Source organism: Cricetulus griseus (genome assembly GCF_003668045.3).
Source record: "Cricetulus griseus strain 17A/GY chromosome 1 unlocalized genomic scaffold, alternate assembly CriGri-PICRH-1.0 chr1_0, whole genome shotgun sequence".
Lineage (NCBI taxonomy): Eukaryota > Metazoa > Chordata > Mammalia > Rodentia > Cricetidae > Cricetulus > Cricetulus griseus.
In genome coordinates this window covers 191,947,896-191,961,952 of record NW_023276806.1, presented here as the reverse complement: position 1 = coordinate 191,961,952, position 14,057 = coordinate 191,947,896, and positions in this window count along the sequence as shown.

Genomic DNA, 14,057 nt, shown 5'->3' with positions numbered 1-14,057 from the left:
TTTCTGCTACTTCTTTGGTCTATATCTTTGTTTAGTATCAGGATTATATGCTTTGATTAGTATAATTTTGTAGTGTAATTTAAAAGCATGAAGCATTTCTACTCCAAACTCATTCTTTATTCCAATATTTTGATAATTTAGTATGTCCAAAGATTTCATGTAAATCTTGGTTGGATTTTTTTATTTCTTCAAAGAACTATTATTGTGGTTTTCATGGAGCCTTAATATTCTTGAATTTCAAGAGAATGGAAATCAAATGAGAGAGAAAGAGAAAGACAGAGAAAACAGAATGGAAGATATTTTCCTCAATCAGTTTTTCTGTAACATACTTCCAAAACTCATGGTTAAGAAAAAATCAGTACGTCAATAAAAGAAAATTCTAGTGTCAATTGGATGTAATTCAACTGAACTTATCCTAGAAGTTAGGGAAAATATATGAAATATTTATTACGTAGTTTTCAATTAATATGTTCTTTCAATTTAGAAATATATTCTATTGGAAGAGTATTGAATTGAAACTCAAAGTGATTTTTAAGTTTACTACATATTTTTCTATTACCTTTGCTTTGCCATTCTTTTTCTAACCTCTCAATCCTCTTTCTATACTAGTTATTATAATAAAATATGGATGTCAGTCCCTCAGTGACTTGAAATTTTCTTTTTCTGGATCAGCTAGCAGTCTTTGTTGTAATCCACATTTTATATCTACTGATATGAACAGTCCTCTGTAGTGGGTTGGTTTTTTTTTTTTTTCTCTTTGGGGGCCTGCCACCCAGCTACTGAATAAATTCACAGAAGTTTATTCTTACTTATGAATGATTGGCCTTAATTTGGCTTGTTTCTAGCCAGCTTTTCTTAAATTAAGTTATCCCATCTAACTTTTGCCTCTGGGATATTGCCTTTATTCTAATATACATTTCTTTACTCCTTACTCCATGGGGTTGGCCCCTGACATCCTCCTCTCCTTCTCCTCTTTTTCTGACCCCCCTCTTCTCTCTTCTATTTATCCTCTTGCCTGTCAGCCCCACCTATCTCTCCTGCCTAGCTATTGGCTGCTCATCTCTTTATTAGACCAATCCGGTGTTTCAGGGAGGCAAAGTAACACAGCTTCAGAGTTAAACAAATGCAACACAAAAGAGTACAACATATCTCCGTATTATTTAACAAATATTCCACAGCATAAATAAAGGTAACACATCTTAAAATGATCTTCCAAAGAGCCCACCATTATTTTTTTGTTTTTCTCTAGAATGTTCTCTCTTTACCTGCTTTGCCTCTTGCCCAGGCTTTCTGATATATGAAGAGGCACCCTCTTACCTTCTAGGATCCAGGCTATGTAACATATCCTCTACAGCCTTCTTCATGATGTGCTTCTCTGTCAAAATAATTCATTTGTTTTTATTTGTTTGTTTTTCCTTTTTGATAAACAATATGGGGATAGCTTATGGCCAATCTCTACAAGGACTGGCACACTATATGATAGAAGTGAGGAGCCACGTCCTGAGACTAGACATGGGAGATGTTAAAACCCTTACCAAATATTTTCATTGTAAGCAGCTAGTTTCATATAAGAACCCATAGTGAGATTCAGTGTAGAATACAGATATATATCTTGCATGTCAAACTATTGGTTTATTGCTTTTAATCTAGGAATGCAACTTTAACTGGAACTTACATGATAACAGAGCAGCATAAAATGTTGTTGTAGCAAAGCTGAGAGTCGTCTTCATTCTAGTTCCCATTTATCATCTTTTATTTATAACTTGGCCAACAACATTGCTGATATCATCAACATTAGCAGCCCAAGCAACAATCCTTTAGTACTTAGTTTAGATACCTTATCCTCAACAAAGAATGCTTAATAGGCGAATTTTTTTGTTATTTTTTATTTCATGCACATTTAATCAAATAACACCCTGAAGTCAATGTATTTGTATGTGTCAAAAAAGTAGCAATTTCCCCTGGTTTTGTATATATAGCACATAGTGATTTTGAACATTTCAGAGTATATGAAAAAAAAAGAGAAATAAGATAACCATGGACCATTTCCCTTTCTGTCCATTCCTTAGATAGTACATTATCTTTCTCTTAACATCTTCTCTCTGTTGTCTTTCTATGGAAGAATTTTTCAAAAATACATAAAAATATACTGTATTTTAGCTATTTCTCAAGTGAGTGTCAGGACACTGAAACTGGAAGTAGGGGACAAGATGAATTCATTACAAATGAATTTCATTATATTTCACGGATAGACAGACTTTACACATGTCACCTGATCAATTAAGAACAGATCCAGAGCTTAGATTCTGATGTAATTTCTCTTTTAATAAAATGCAAACATCTTCATATTAGATATTTTGGATTACATTTAGTGATGGCATGACATGATTAAACAAAATGATTCTGCACTGGCATACATAAATTGTAGTCTAAACACTTAGTCTTCAGAGCACAATGGGTCATATTAGATTTAGCCACTGTAATGAATTCTAAAAATTCAGAAAAATAGAATAGAAAGGGCAATAGAAAGTCAGAATTCATCTTGCTTGGGAGGGAAGTTCTTTTATATTTGTAATTTCAACAAATTGTTTGGTTAGCCTGTTGAGGACAAAAGGGAAAAGAGATATTTCAGGCTTGTGCTGTAGATTTCAAAGCAAAATTCAAAGAACTTATTAGGGCAAGAATTCAATTATCTCAGAATAATGTCAGTATAATTAATTACATTTCTCTGTTTTCAAGGGTTGGCAGTAGACACACCTATGGGTCAGAGGGATACAAAGGAGTCACAGGCAGATTCAGACAGAGTCCACCCACTGACTCAAAGTTCCTGGTGTTCTGTAAGGTAGACTCTTCTTCTACAGAGCATTTCCACTTAACTGTACTCCACTCAGAAAGTTTTAACCTAATGGCTGCAATTTACTTGGCATGTTCTTTATCTCAATTCTCCCCTTCCCCATCATTTCTGCCTAGGTGTGTATATATAGAAGCTTTCTGTCTTCTAGTCTCCCATCTGCCCTCTTGCTGAGCTCAAACTAGGTAACAACCGCCTATCTGTGATCAAATGCTATGCTTCAAGCCATATATCATGACAACAGTGAACACGTCAAGCAAGGGGGAGGAAAAGGTGGCTAATTTTAAAGAATGGAAGCTGTGATTTAGACACAAATAGGTTGGTAATAATCCCTCAAAGTTCCTGCCACTTAGAATAAAGGAAAGCAGACCCAAGTCAAGCAGAGTGGTTATGATACAACAAAGCTGTGATTTCAGACTCAGAGTCATAAAGAACCAGATAAGCAACCCATTTAGCACGCCAGTGTGGAGGTTGTTCTGTGGGGTGCTGACACCTCCAGAGAGGAATGACCTTTTTCATTAGAGGCAAATGTAGATGAATTTTTTTAACTCCTACTCGTTCACCCTATAATCCTTTCCAACTGAACTCAGTAGAGAGGAGCTGCTCATTTTACACAGTATCCCTCCATTCTGTGCATTGACTACCATGCCTCTAAACTCTCCAATCGATGGTCACTTTATACAGCAGCCCTCTATTCAGTTAGTAGAAATCGACTAGTTTCTCACAATTTCAATGCCTTCTGATATCTCAGGATTAGTGTTTGTCAGTGTAGTGAAGAAGTTGCAAACACCAGGACAATTATTCAGAATGTCTTTTTTTTGAAGGGCAAAGAAGAGGCACTTCATGACCAAGTGAAGTCTCAATTTGATTTCTGCAAACCAATAAAGGGAACTTGGTTTCTTGAGCAGAGATGAAACTTGGGATTTCTGTGCCATAAATTGATGAACAAGTAAATAAACAGTCATAAGGTATCATAGTCAATTATAACTAATTTTTTCCCTGTGGTCCCATATTGAAAATTTACATTAATGACAAAATAGTGCAATCATATTGATAACTACACATGGAAGCTATGTTAAAATACAACATTTATTTAACATTTTGAATTTTCCACTGTAGCTATTTCATGTTATCTTCATTTGATTACAGTCTTTATGACTTGTTAGGGGAAACAGCAGCTCAGTGATAGCTTAGTGATTCTGCTAAAGGACTGTTGCTTTCTGGGGTAAATGTCTTCATATTGCTTCTCTGTGATTTTTGAGATAATGAGGGCCTGGTAAGATGGATGGATGGTTAAAGTGCTTGCTGCATAAGTATGAGGACCAGAGTTCAGATTCCCAAACTTGGATAAGTGCTGGGTAATTGTGGTACTTTAATACTTTTTTTTTTTTCAGAATTGCAGGTACCTTTGTCCATTTGCATCCACACATAGGTACCTACATACATGCAAACATTCATACACATGGAAAAAAATTAACAAAGCATGAGCTAGTAGACAAATACCCTCCAACTCCATGGTCTCAGTGATGCAATTCTGAAAAAATAGTATTCAAGTTAATTATGGCCATAAAATCAGAAGCCATGCCCACTTTTCTTCTTTATATTCAAATATATCATTTTCATATTCCCATACTTAAGATCATGGTGTGCTACAGAATGTTTTTTTTTGTCACAAAATGGATAGCAGAGGGTCAAATTAACATGTGTTTACCTATTTCTTCACATGGTTGGATTTTCCTTTTCCTCTTAAAGCACATTTAGTTCATTTCTTTACATCTACTTCCTCCCCAATACAGCAGGAATTTAGAATGCTAAATGTCTTCAAGTGTTGTGGTGACCTAGCTGAAAAATAAGAATATGTATCAGAAATCTGCTAATAGAGAGCCACACCTTAATCTTGGAAAAACAATGGAGAACAGGTTGGAATTCGTTTCATTTCTCAGAGTACTTATCACCACCTCAATTTACAGTGTATTATTACAGGTTGTATATTATTACAGGTTCCACAGCAAGACTCGGATTACAATTCTTCATTCATCAGGCAACTGTGGAATAGCAGTGCAGCCTGCATGTGAAGTATCACAGTAGAGAATGTGTTTTGAGCATGAAGATGAATAAGAACCTATTCTTGCTTATGAAGAAATTCAAGGTGTTGATTGTAAATGAACTTTATGATTGGAACCACCAGCTCACAATAATGATACAGAGGCTTATTAATTATGAATTCTTGGCCTTAGCTTATGCTTGTTCCTAACTAGTTCTTATAATTGAAATTAAGCCATATTTTTAATCTACATTCTAGCACATGGTTTGTTACCTCATCTATCCATACTGCTCATTCTGCTCTCTCCACATCTGGCTGGAGACTTCACCCATTTCTCCTCAGAGCTCTTTCTGTCCAGAAGTCCTGGCTACAATTCCTGCCTAGCTATCGGTTGTTCAGCTTTTTATTAAACCAATCACAATGGCATATTTTTACACGGTGTAATCTAGTATCTCACAACAGTTGACAAAGGTGGAGGTGGACAATTCATAGAGACACTGTGTGAAAAGTAAGGTTTAGGAATTACACTTCATGTTGCATACAGGAGTAGAGCTGAAGAACACAACCAACAGTCAAGAAAGAGCTGCAGCTTCCCATGGTTGTTCTGCTCTAGTTCTTAGCACAGTGCATGTGGAGATAAAGCAGGTCTGTAGTAAAGGTGGATTCAAGTTTGTCAAGATTCTGTGAGAGAAATTACCTCACTACTCCTATCCCTCTATTTTCTTCAATTGTTTTGAATAGTACCTTTAGACAGTCTTCAGCGAAATTCTATTTCAATACAGGCAACAGAATAGCAGAGAGGTTCTAAAACCACTTCTGTATGCCACTAAAAATTCTGTTTTCACACATAATTCTAGAAAAACCAGGATCCCAAATGTCTGTACTATGGCTTCTGTTTTGGCAACAGCTGGAATGTGCTAATTGATTAATTAAGTGAATAGGTCATCTGATGTTCACTTCGTTTTCAACAGCTGGCAGCTTGAAGTGATGAACTAGTTCAAATCTAGAGCATCCTTGAAGAATATTGAAGAGTAGGATTCCATCCTCAGAGGGTTTTTAGAAACTTGTCACATCTCTGATTAATTTACTTCCCCTCTACAAGTCTCTGTTTATCTGTCTTTCAAGTTTTACTTTTAGGTGAGTGAGTTTTTCTCTGCTCCATATCTTTGTTTATGCTGGATTGCAGAATTAACATCTTGTACTGTACTCCGTGTGAGTAAGAATTATATATCTGATGTCTACTTAACTGAGTCCCTCAGCCCATCTGAGCTATGGCTGTGTTAAAGTAGCAGACAGTGCTATATCCTCTTCTAACATTTTATTAAAACCATAACAGTAAACAGAAGGGAAGAATGTTCAAGTCAATTTTAAACTATAAATATTAGACAATAATTTTACTTATGAAAACTATCTATTGTTTTATATGAATAAAATAACAAAACAAGCCACAATTAGTTGATCGGGTTAATTATCAGCTTCAAGCAACAAAATATTGTATAAAATGTGGCTTCAAACCAAGCTCCATGAACAAATAGCTTGTTGGCAGAAATTTAAAAATTGTCTTCCGAGTGTGTTCAAGGGGTAGAAGATGCTCTGATAAAGAAAAGTGTGTACAATTTTATTAAAGCTAATGACAATACTTGCAATTTCAAGATATACAAATATATCATAAACATAAAAAGCTAAGTGTCAGCAATATAAAAAAGCCACCAAATCAGTGTTGCTAGCTAGACAGCTCCAAACAGAAGGAAAAGCAAACAGGCATCATGGTGTGCCAACAATCAAATACAATAAAATATTTAATTTTACTATATTAGCTTCTAAAATACATGATGCAAAACCTACTGGATATGTTTAGAAATAGATAGAGGGACATATTTGGGAATGACTTTCAAAACACTCCTTGTCTAAAAGGGATCAGCAAGACATAATACTGATTCAGATAACAGATCAAGTGTGAAAATACAGTGATGTCTCTCACTGAGTAGCAGGTAGGCCTTTTATTGTTAAAAGATTATTTTAAAATGTGTGTGTGTGTGTGTGTGTGTGTGTGTGTGTGTGTGTGTGTGTGTACACGAGTTCATATGTGTGTGTGTGTGTGTGTGTGCCACATATGTTGTACATGTGTTGTGAGCCCACAGGCATTTATGTGTGTGTTACATGCATGCATATGCCTTCACATATCAGAGGGTGTTGGGGCCCCTGGAATAACATCTACAGGCAATTATAACCCACTTGACATGGGTGCTATGAACCCAACCTGGCTCCCCTGCAAGAGTAGTCCTTAACCTCACCACTAAGATGTCTATGCAGGCACTGCATGTAGTTGTAATTGAATAAAATCTTCAGCTTAGTACATTATTTGATTTTAATTAGACTGAAAAATAACAGCCATATATAGAGAGTACAAGTAATACATAGTATTTAGAGAAACATGTGAACAAAATGGTGCTCATTTGCACAAAATAAACATTAATTGTAAAAGAAATGAGAACCAAGGTCAAAAGAGGGTGTTGGATTCTCTATAACTAGATTTACTGAGGGTTGTGAATTGCCATAAGGAAGGGAACTTTTGTTGTGTGATTTGATGATGTATTGATTGTAGCATTTCTGAAAAATATATGATTAGTTCTGGAATTCTCCAACATATACTGTTTCTGGTCTGCCTTCCAGTGCCCTGCTCAGAGTCTCCTGAGGCCTGGGGACTGTGCACTGGGGAACCCACCCAAGTGGAACATCCCATCTAGGGTCTGCCAACATTTTGGAACTAGTCCCACCTCCACCCACTGGAAGAGGAGAGACATTGAAGTATTCGAGCTGTTTGCACCCACTGGAAGGGAACCTTGGACCCATACCATCAGGAGAGGAAGAAATTACATCTGCACCCACTGGAAGAAGGGATGAGAAGAAGACAATATAAAAACACATTCAACAACAGAAAAAAATATGATAACACCAGAGTCTAGGGACTCAATACCAGTGAGATGTGAACAAACCAATGCAGATGAAGCAGAAGAGAATGACATAAAAACAACTTCATGAAAATGAGAGAGGCCCTCAAAGAGGATACGAGAAAATCCCTTAAAGAAATGGAAGTAAAAACAAACCAAAACTACAAGAAATCAAGAAATCTCTTAAAGGAAACCAAGAAAAAACAATCGAAAAGATGAAGGTAAAATTCAAACAGTTCAAGACATGAAAACTGAGATAAAGACAATAATGAAAACACAAACTGAGGGAATGCTGGAAATAGAAAAGCTGGGTAAGTGATCAGAAATTACAGATGTAAGCATAAGCAACAGAATACGGAGATGGAAGGGAATCTCAGGCATTGAAGACACACTAGGAGAAATAGACTGATTGACCAAAGAAAATCTCAAGTCCAACAAATCCCTAACACAAAATATCCAGGAAATATGGGACACCATGAAAAGGCCAAACCTAAGAATAATAGGTATAGAAGAAGGTGAAGAAAACCATCTCAAGGGTGCAGAAAACATATTCAACAAAATCATAGAAGAAAACTTTCCCAACCTAAAGAAAGACATGCCAATGAAAGTACAAGAAGCTTACAGAACACCAAATAGAGTAGACCCAAAAAAGTTCCTTCGCCCCAAAATAATCAAAGCACCTAACATATATAATAAAGAAAGAATATTAAGAGCAGCAAAGGAAAAAGGCCAAGTAACATATAAAAGAAAACCAATCAGAATTACATCTGACTTCTCCATGGGAACTCTGAAAGCCAACACTAAGAGACCACAGATGCTAGCCCAGACTACTATACCCAGCAAAGCTTTCAATCACAATGGATGGAGAAAACAAGATATTCATAACAAAACCAGACTTAAACAATACATATCCACTAGTCCAGTCATACAGGAAGTTCTGGAAGGAAAACTCCAACCCATGGAAATTACTGCACCCACAAAAACATAGGCAATAGATAATCCCACTTTACCCACAGCCAAAAGAAAAAAGGTGTGGAAATCCACACACAATACCACCACCACCAACAAATCCAAAACAAGCAAGAATGAAAAACCAATGGCCATTAATATCCCTCAATATCAATGGTCTTAACTCACCTATAAAAAGACACAGGCTAACAGAATGGATACAAAATCAGAATTCATCATTCTGCAGCATACAAGAAACACACCTCAACTTCAAAGGCAGACAGTACCTCAGAGTTATGGGTTGGGAAAAGATTTTCCAATCAAATGGACCCAAGAAACAAGCTGATATGGCAATCCTAATATCTAACAAATTAGACTTTAAACTAAAAAATGACCAAAAGATATGAAGGAGGTCATTTCTTATTCATCATAGGAGAAATCCATCAGGATTAAGTCTCAATTCTGAACATCTATGCCCCAAATACAAAGGCATCCATATTCATAAAGGAAACATTACTAAAACTCAAATCACATACACACACACACACACACACACACACACACACACACACACACAAACTCACACACTTATAGTGTGAGATTTCAACACCCCACTCTCACCACTAGACAGGACCACAAGAGAGAAAATTAACAAAGAAACAAAGGAACAAATAGAAGTTATGACCCAATTGAGTTAAACAGACATCTACAGAACATTCTACCCAAACACAAAAGAATATATCTTCTTCTCAGCACCTTATGGAACCTTCTCTAAAATCATGCACATACTTGACAACATAGCAAACATCAACAGGTACAAAAAATTGAAATAACACCCTGTATCTTATCAGATCACAGTGCTTTAAAGTTAAAATTCAACAACAACACAAATTGCAGAAACCCTACAAACTCATGGAAACTAAACAATGAGCAATTGTGCCATTCCTGGGTCAAGGAAGAAATAAAAAAAGAAATTAAAGACTTCCTAGAATTCAATGAAAATGAAGACACAACATACCCAAACTATGGGACACTTTGAAAGCAGTGCTAAGAGGAAAGTTCATAGCACTAAGTACCCACAAGAAGAAACTGTAGAATAGTCACACTAGAGAATTGACAGCTCAACTGAAAGCTCTAGAACAAAAAGACACAAACTCACTCAGGAGGAGTAGACTCCAGGAAATAATCAAACTGAGGGCTGAAATCAATACAGTAAACAATACAAAGAATTAATGTAATGAAAAGTTTGTTCTTGGCTGGGCGTTGGTGGCACATGCCTTTAATCCCAGCACTTGGGAGGTAGAGGAAGGCAGATCTCTGTGAGTTTGAGGCCAGCCTGGTCTCCAGAGCGAGTGCCAGGATAGGCTCCAAAGCTACACAGAGAAACCCTGTCTCAAAAAACCAAAAAAAAGGGTTTGTTCTTTGAGAAAATCAACAAGATAGACAAACCTTTATCCAAACTTACCAAACAGCAGAAAGTGAACATGCAAATTAACAAAATCAGAAATGAAAAGTGGGACATAACAACAGACACTGAGGAAATCCAGGGAATCATCAGGTCATAATTTGAAAACCTGTACTCCACAAAATTCAAAAATATAAAGGAAATGGACAATTTTCTGGATAGATTTCACTTACCAAAATTAAATCAAGAAAGGTAAGAAACTTAAATCCACCTATAACCCCTAATGAAATAGAAGCAGTCATCAAAAGTCTCCCAACCTAAAAAAGCCCAGGTCCAGATGGCTTCAGTGCAGAATTCTACCAGAAATACAAAGAACAGCTAATACCAATACTCCTCAAACTATTCCACACTATAGAAGCAGAAGGGCCATTGCCAAGTTCTTTTTACAAGGCTTCAATAACTTTTGTATGCAAGCCACACAAAGACACAACAAAGAAAGAAAACTACAGACCAATATCCCTCATGAATATTGATGCAAAAATACTCACTAAAATATGGGCAAACCTAATCCAAGAACACATCAGAAAAATCATCCACCATGATCAAGTAGGCTTCATCCCAGGGATGCAGGGATGGTTCAACATATGAAAATTCGTCAATGTAATCCACCATATAAACAAACTGAGAAAGAAAAATCACATGATCATCTCACTAGATGCTGAAAAAGCCTATGACAAAATCCAACACCCCTTCATGTTAAAGGTCTTGGAGAGATCAGGGATAACAGGAACATAACTGAACATGATAAAGGCAATATACAGCAAACCACCAGCCAACATCAAACTAAGTAGACAGAAACTCAAGGCAATTCCTCTAAAATCAGGAAGGGGACAAGGCTGTCCACTCTCTCCGTATCTCTTCAATATTGTCCTTGAAGTTCTAGCTAGAGCAATAAGACAACAAAAGGAGATCAAGGGGATACAGATTGGAAAAGAAGTTAAACTTTCACTGTTTGCAGATGACATGATAGTTTACATAACTGACCTAGAAAATTCTAACAGGGAACTCCTACATATAATAACATCTTCAGCAAATTGGCAAGACACAAATTTAACTTTAAAAAAATCAGTAGCCCTACTATATGCAGACAATAAATGTACTGAGAAAGAAATCTGAGAAACATCACCCTTTACAATTGCCACAAACAACATAAAATACCTTGGGGTAATGCTAACCAAACATGTGAAAGACCTGTGTAACAAGAACTTTGAATCTTTAAAGAAGATACCAGAAAATGGAAGGATCTCCAATGCTCTTGGATAGGTAGGATCAACATAGTAAAAATGGCAATCTTGCCAAAAGCAATCTACAGATTCAGTGCAATCCCCATAAAAATCCCAGCACAATTGTTTACAGAACTTGAAAGAACAATACTCAACTTTATGGGGAAAACAAAAAACCCAGTATAGCCAAAACAATCCTGTAAAATAAAGGAACTTCCAGAGGCATCACCATCCCTGACTTCAAGCTGTATTATAGAGCTGTAGTCCTGAAAACACCTTGGTATTGGCATGAAAATAGACAGGTAGACCAATGGAATCAAATTGAAACCCTGATATGGATCCACATATCTAAGAACACTTGATTTTTGACAAAGAAGCTAAAATTATACAATTGAACAAAGAAAGCATCTTCAACAAATGGTGCTGGCATGTAGAAGACTGCAAATAGATCCATGTCTATCACCATGCACAAAACTTAAGTCCAAATGAATAAAAGACCTCAACATAAATCCAGCCACACTGGACCTCTTAGAAGAGAAGTAGGAGGTACCCTTGAAGGAATTGGTGACCACTTCCTGAACATAATACCAGTAGCACCAACACTGAGATAGACAATTAATAAATGACACCTCCTGAAACTGAGAAGCTTCTGTAAGGCAAAGGACACAGTCAAAAAACAAAAAGGACGGCCCACAGAATGGGAAAAGATCTTCACCATCCCCATCTGACAGAGGGCTGGTTTTGAAAATATACAAAGAAGTCATAGCATAGGACCATTCCAAACCCTGTAAATGAGGATGTCAGTTTGGAAGTCTTGACAATTTATGGGGCCTCTGGTAGTGGATCAGGATTTATCCCTAGCACCTGAATGGACTTTGGGAGCCCACTCCACACAGAGGGATACTCTCTCAGCCTAGACACACAGAGGGGAGTCTAGGCTCTGCTCCAAATGATATGAACAGACTTTGAAAATCCCCCATGGAATGCCTCACCCTCCCTGGGGAGAAGTAAGGGATCGGATACAGGGGGCAGGAGAGGAGGGGTGGGAGAGGGAACTGGGATTTACATGTAAAACAAGCTTGTTTCTAATTTAAATTTAAAACAGAAAAAATATTCACCAAAAAATACGTTGTTGTTGCTGGGTGGTGGTGGGACATGCCTTTACTCATAGCACGTGGGAGGCAGAGGGAGGCTGATCTCTATGAGTTCGAGACCAGCCTGCTCTACAAAAACTCATTCTTGAACAGCCTCCAAAGCCACAGAGAAACCCTGTCTAGAAAAAAAAAATGTTGTTCATTGTACATCTAAGACTAGAATCATATTTACAATGCTGTATTTAATGGACTCTGTAGTAGTGTAAGTCTTCAGGTTTCTTCCTCACGTCATCATTTGGCCTCTTTCTGGCATGCGGTCCACCATCACCTGAGTCCCTTTGCCCCAGAGCCCTCTTCCTGCATCCTGCAGTAACACAGATGCTGGTCTTTGCCCTGTCATTTCACCTTAATTTTCCTTCTCTACTCACTAGATCAGTCTGTTTATTTCATTTGCTTCTCATTTTAGTACATTTTATATTTGATCTACATTTATGAATTGCAATGGGTTTTTGACGAGACGTTTAAACATATGCCTTCTGTGTACTCTAATCAAATTCAAGTTTTCTTTACCCCCTTCCTTTACTCCATCACTCTAGGTTTACTATTTTACATTCAATGTCAAAGCAGAGTGTTGGGGGAGGGAGAGGGAAGGAGACAGAGACAGACAGGAGAGGACCTGCACTTGTTTTTTAACCAAATATGCCCTACTCCCAACCATTTTGCTGTGTAGACCAAGGTTTTATTTGTCTTTTCTTTAGGTCTAAAAAAATTCCGTTTTCTGTATTTATCATATCTTATTCACCCATTCATCCTCAGAATACTCACTGGCCTTGTTATGCACTTTCCTAACCATTTTCATATAAGAGAGATGCAGGAGAGAAATCCCCTGTGTTTTTACATATCTGGAACTATTTTTAGCTTACCACAGCGTTTGGCTGCTCATTATGTAGAATACGGGATTCCTGAGAATAATTTGCTAAGGAACTCTGACAGCACTGCAGCACTGGCTTGGGGCTTTGAAGTGCCTGCTGAATGTGTTTTCTGTTAGCGAACTGCTGTTTTCAAGACTGGCTTTCTCTGAGCTGCAGCTATTTTTAGGGTCTTAATGACATCATAAGATATTTTTCGAGATAGACTTTCCTTTGATCACTTGAACCAGATTTTTTTTCACCATGGGATACAGAAAAATATTTGTTATTTTTTCTTGTTTGATAAATTCCCCAGTGTTTGTATTCTTATCTTATACGGAAAGTGTTCTCCTGACTGATTATCTTCTTTGCATCATTCAATGTCATTCCTTTTACCTTTCCTATGCCTTTCTTTTGCATTATAGATTATCTCTTCAATACTGTCTCATGAAATTTTGAGGGTTTTTCTTATTGTTCTCTGATAGTTTTTCATAGCTTGTGGATTTTGAAAATGAAATAACCTAATGATCAAAACACACCAAGTGGAGGTTTTTGACATCACGATTGCCCCCC